Source organism: Trachurus trachurus (genome assembly GCF_905171665.1).
Source record: "Trachurus trachurus genome assembly, chromosome: 18".
Lineage (NCBI taxonomy): Eukaryota > Metazoa > Chordata > Actinopteri > Carangiformes > Carangidae > Trachurus > Trachurus trachurus.
Genome location: NC_139909.1, coordinates 3,917,144 through 3,923,402, shown reverse-complemented (window position 1 = coordinate 3,923,402; position 6,259 = coordinate 3,917,144).

Here is a 6,259-nt window from a genome sequence, read left to right as displayed (position 1 = left end):
ATATCTGTACGTATTCCCGGAGTCATTTTTATCCCATTCCCCAAACCCAAGACATCAATAAACATACTTAGCCTATGTAGGCTACTGTATACATATTACTTTAACCTTCTGTTATGTATATTTAGTTGAGCTTAATAATAGGGTTTGGGGGTGGTCCACTAGGGGGAGCGCATAGGTCAGGGGTTAATTGCATAGTTTTGTTTGTTGTTGTTGTGCAGTCCTCATGAGAAGTGAGCCCGTTTTCCCTGGCTGTACTGAAGTGCTAAACTCATTCATTCTCCAGTCCACTCTCTGGTCGTGTTCATAGACAGAGAAGATCTAATACCTTCATAATTATCTAGCAAACGTAACATTACCGATGCTAATGTCTTTTGAACTTTGTGAAGTTTTACGAGGAGAAACGGGAGATCGGCGGAGATTAAGCATTAGCTAGTAGCTAACGTTAGCTAGCGTCGTTAGCTACTAGCTAGTGAGTGACCGAAACAATGGTTTTTCCCCATTTTTCGGAAAAGTCAGGTAATGCCCGTTCAATCGCTATTGAGCCACGTCTGTCCTCTATCATGGACACTATTTTTCTGATGTATAAGTTAATTCAAATTTTCCTTACAAGCAATTTAAATCTGCCTAATTTTCAATGGTTTCCAATGGGAGTTAACCCTTCCGTGACCATTGTTTGTCCAACCTAGCAACAGTAACCGTGGGGGGCGGGGCCTTGACAAAGGGTCAATTGCTCCCAGTGCAATAATGCGTTTGTCCAACTTCAAGATCAGCTTTTTCTGTCCAAATTGTTAGTGATTTGTATTTTGAAGAAGAAGATATTGTATATCTCCTTGAATTTGGGCCTATAGGGCACCTCTTTTCTGGGGCCCCCAGAGTGTCTTGAAATGCCCCTGCTCAGGACCATATGACCTTTATCCAAGGTACTGTTCTGCTTTGTTATTTGTTGGTGGACTTGAGTGAGAGTTGAGCAACCATGAACATTTGGATCCAACAATAATAATTCATAATAAGCAATACACTCATGCACGGACTAAACTGAAGGCAAAAGGTATGAGTATATAAGTGGTGGGATTCTAAATAATAATCAGCAATGGTCAGGGCCAGGCAATTTTTTTATACACAAAATTAATCAAAGTGAAAGTTGCAAAGCAGTAGCACATATGGTTGATCTGCTTTAAAGACCGGGTAAACCAAATTCAGTATTTTTCTTCTTATCATATTAATTAGGCCTTAAATGTGTCCCTCAAAACATGTAAAAAATATTTTTCCCATTCATCATTTCGTTGAGGAGCTAGGCCTCAGAGACTGTTCTGTGTGCAGGTTTTGAATGGGCGGGCCTAAGTCGATGGCCGTACTTACATAAACCCGCCCCCTGCTCCGCTCTACGTATAAATACATTCAGCCAACTGACTTCAGAGGTTTTCCGTCCCACTTGCTCTTCAGTCTAGCTGAAACACGTGCAACAGCTAACTAAACCTAGTTCATGTTCACACACAGGGGAGACCACTACTGTCTTGTTCCTTCATATGACGAGTTTACAGCGCTAACGTTAACGTATTCACACCGTGATAAACAGCCGTCACCGGGAGAGAGGCTGAATCCTCCGTGGTCACACACCCCTCACAACGTTACACACACACACACACACACACACAGACACAGCAGCAGCAGCTACAACACCGTCTTTTGACCATTGTCTCCCTCATTAACACACTGTCCCACTAAACAGCCTCCACTCACGCACACAACCACACACACGGGAGACCAGACCAGCCATACTGTACAATCACGGACAGAAAACACTGTGTAAAAAAAAAAAAAAACTCTGCCATGGTCTCAGTCCACCACACGTCCGAGCGGACACACAGCTGATCATCAAACCATTTCTTACCTTCACTCTGGTGTCTAAAACAGGCAGCAGCAGCATCAGTCATCCAGTTAATAATCCACTGATCGATATTATTCCCGTTTTGATCGTTACTCACGGTCTGCCCGTTTCCTCCGTTTGCATTGTGTGAAAGAGAAAAAAAAGTTTTAGCCGCGGTAGCAGCCGTAGCCTCCCTGCTCCACCGTGTTGTTTCCCCCGGTCTCCTCCCACCAGGACACGGCTGCTGCTCAGCTCGGACCACAGTCGATAGGCTCGTTCGAGATGAACTCGGACGCCGTGTGTCCATGGATTTATTATATTAGCGTGTGTCATGGGCGCCGGGCGGTCTGGACCGGGTCTGGACTCGGTACCAGGTCCAGAGATAATTCACTGTCTCTGCTACTGCTTCTCCTGTCAGGACACTTGAACCTAAAGCTAAGCTAAAGCTAAGCTAACGTTAGCTAAAAACTTTATTTATTTTTTTCACACAATATGGATGCAACACGCTGACGGGTAAAGAGATGTAAACAGGAGCAGCATGGTGGATTATAACCTGTTGCAGCTGGATGACTGCAGCTGCTGGGACTGTTTTAGACACTAAGGCCCTGTCCCAATTCTCCCCCTTAAATCTTCCACTTGGTTTTGAGTGCCCTCAACCGTAAATTCCCCTCGTTGAGGGAAAGCGGCAGAAAATCTTTCCCTATGGAAATGGGACACCACTAGTGTAGTGAACGTAGCGAACGTGATAACATACGTCACATGTTTACAATTATACCGGTGGAGCGTGCTACTATTTTCATTCAGGAATAATGCCGGCCGGCGGTTCCGCTGTTGTGTTGCCTGTTGCGTTGGCTGTGTTTGTTTATCTCAGTCTAAACAATTTTTGTAATTAGCCGTGGTTATCAGAGATTAGCCGGGCTAACCGTTAGCTACCTGTTTAACTTTAATAACTCAGTGACTCAATAAACGGTCCGTGAAAAAATATTTTCTCCAGCGGATATCTGAGTTACAACATGACTGAGCTAACAGGAGTAGTTTCATGTCGTGTCCGACAACGGGAGGGTTTTAACAGCTGACGTCCTGCTGCTACCACCGTTAGCTTAGCTACCACCGTTAGCTTTGCTGCCGCCGTTAGCTTAGCTAACCGCCGTCAGCTGTCCCTGTCAGCTGCAGCCACTGACGTGACACCGTGATTCCCCCAATAAATACCACACGTAGCGACACAAAACACACACAGAGAGAAATAGTGATGTTTCTTCAAGCATTTCAGATTTGTCTAAACGGCGATCGAGCGTGACAACGGGTAATTTCATTTTCCACTTCGTTTTAAGCCCGCATCGGACCTCACTACATTTTGAGGGCTGATTTTAAGGGCAAAATCGAACTTCCCCTTGCTTACTAGAGTAATGGGACACCCTACTCCTACACGTGAACGCGCAAAATGTAGGGTTAGGGCAAATATTTAGGGTTAGGGGGAGAATTGGGACAGGGCATAAGAGTGAAGGTAAGAAATATTTCCTGAAGGTTTATCAGCTGTGTCAGTGGAGTGTGTTTGAGGTCACTTTCCCGTTTTTATTTCATGACAACATGTACATGTGTAGGTTGTGTATCAGGGACGTTCAGTGAAGCCCAGCTCTCCTACCATGGGGCGTGGTCTCTTTGCCTGCAGCACGACCACATCGCGACACACCCCCACCGTCCGGAAGCAGGGAAAACTGCTCATTTGTTGACAACTTTGATGCAGAATTTTATATACTCCAAATTTGACAGAGTGGTTAATAATATGTTTTCCTGTGGTATTATACACTTAAAACACATATTTATTCTTGGTTTACCCGGTCTTTAATTTAGTTCCAAAGTTTTGAAATTTAAAATCATGCTGAAACACAACCATTTGGACTATATGTCTTGTGCTACTAGTTGAGGACATCTGGCATTTTGATATGTCATCATCACTCTCGCTGTGACTTGAACCCACATCTCTGACACCAAGAACGAGCTAATAACTCACTGAGCTAATTGTCCGGAAGTGAGACCTGGTGTGTGGCTTCCCAAATAGACTCAGGGAGTCACCGAACAGGTAGCAGTTGTCAAAGCAGATTTAAAAAATTGTCAAAATGCCAGAAATTTTGTTGTCTAAACAAAAATCTGATAATACATAAACTGCATCTAGACAGCATAGAAATATTTGTTTTGTTTTTTTTTGCGATAAGTGTTTTGCTTCGTAAGAGAAAATCTGATGTTTAAAAATGCCACTCTTACATTGACTGCGGTTGTTCCCATAACAGCAGAATTCAAAATGTTCTAGAAAATTAATTTTTCGAGATAAAATTCTGATATTTGCCTAACTTCATCAACCACGACTCCAAAATATTGTCATTTTTTATTGTATTTTTATTAATTGATAATGTATTTAGCAAGAAGTTTCAGCAGTATTGGGGCTACATTTTGGTGAAGTTTAAAAACTGCAGCATGTACCATTGGCTTGATAGGAATTTTCAAAGTTTTTTAATTTAAATGCTTATTGTGCATTTAAATTTGTTGGTAAAATATGCTGTATGGTTTGGGTAGAGAAAAGTTTGTAACATTGTAAGTGTACAGTGTAACATTTGTTGTTGGTGAGGAGGAAAACAAAAGAAAGCGCCATTAAAGTTTATGTTGTTGCTGAATTTTGCTTCATAATTAGTGAGTGAATACCTTTAAAAACAGTTCCAGGGTGTATTTATCATTTCAGGTTAAATGACTTATCACTTACAGTAAACAGAGGTGTTTCTATATGGTGTTCCATGATAAATACACACAATTATTTATTAGATAATTGTGGTCACCAATTAATTAGTTTATTCCTAGAGGTAAGATAATGTGTAGAGATAAGACAAAACATGTGTTATATTGAGTTGAAGTTAATATTGAAGCTAAAACCTCAGGATCTTATCTACATATTGAGGGTAGACCTGTGACAAGTAGTTTGGATGCTCAAATGTCTGCAGACAACAGTACTCCCTGAATAAATGTACAATCCAATATCACTGACTGACTGAGATTACCCTAAGTCTTGATTGGCAAGATGACACCAAACTGCTCACACAGTATTTCACTACTTACCAACACGAAGTTCAATGGAGGATTCTTTGTTATTGTCTGGTATGAAACATCTGTATCTCCCTTCATCACCAGGTTTCACTCTGGACAGTTTCAGTGAAATGTTTCCGTGCTTCAGTTCATCAGTGAACAGTGATGTTCGTCCTGAGTACGATGGATGTTTCATTTTCATCAGCTCCTGGCCTCTACGCCACACATGAACATATCTTGGTTCCAGGTTAGACCTCGACCACTCCACTGTGTAGCTGGTAACATCCTCGACAGGTTCAAGGTGACACTGCAAAATGATGTCACCACCAATTGTGGCCACTATTGGTTGAGATGAACCAATTAACTGAGACTGACCTGAAAAGAAAGGATGTTCTATCATTAGTTGTTTTTTTTTTTTTTTTTTTTTTGCATTGTCAGTTGTAACTTATAACACAGCTTATACAGCTAGGCTAACTTGTTTTACTAATTGGCTCTACATAACATGTATAGATGTCAATCTAACAGTGACAAGTTGATTTCAAGATAATGAAAAAACTACCAGAATCTAACAGGATGGAACATATTAGTAGTTTAATCCCCCTCCCTTTTAATCCTATGGACATACCGAACAGACATACATCATAATAAAAATCTAAATTTACTGAGTCACTCTAAATGTATTGCCCAGTTTCTTGTTTCCTCAGCTCAGTTGTGTGCACTAATCAGTCCCTGATTGTTTCTATCCAACAGTTGATGATGGGCAGGTGTTTGATTGTCAGACTGCACCAAAAGATAAACGTTTCAGCAGTTAAAGAAATATGCTGTTGAAGAGAAGAATCAATTTATCTGTGGGTCCAACACTAAACTTTTCACACTTCTCATTTAATTTGTTGAAAAATGATTGTGTCTTATTTTTCTTATTTTATGTATGAAGTTACCTCCAACAAAGGTAATCAGGATAAGATGGACGACCAGGACACCGATGGTTGTGAGTGGAGACTGAATGGAGAGTTCAGCCATCTGATGAAACATTATACATATCTGAAAACGTACAGAAATCATTAGAACATGAAAATCATAAATGTACAGTAAATCACCGAAATTGGTGTTAATGATAAAAAACTTCAAAATAAAAGATTCTTGTTCTAAGGCCAGATACTCAATTTCTCTGCTGTTTTTTTTCCTTTCTTTTTTTTTTTTTTTACAAAATCAATATCACCATGTCCATTCCTTCGGTTTTAACAGCATATTCTAAGAGACATTCACATATCCAGGAAAAATCAACCTTACAACTGTGCATTGTGTTAATGAAGCAGTTTT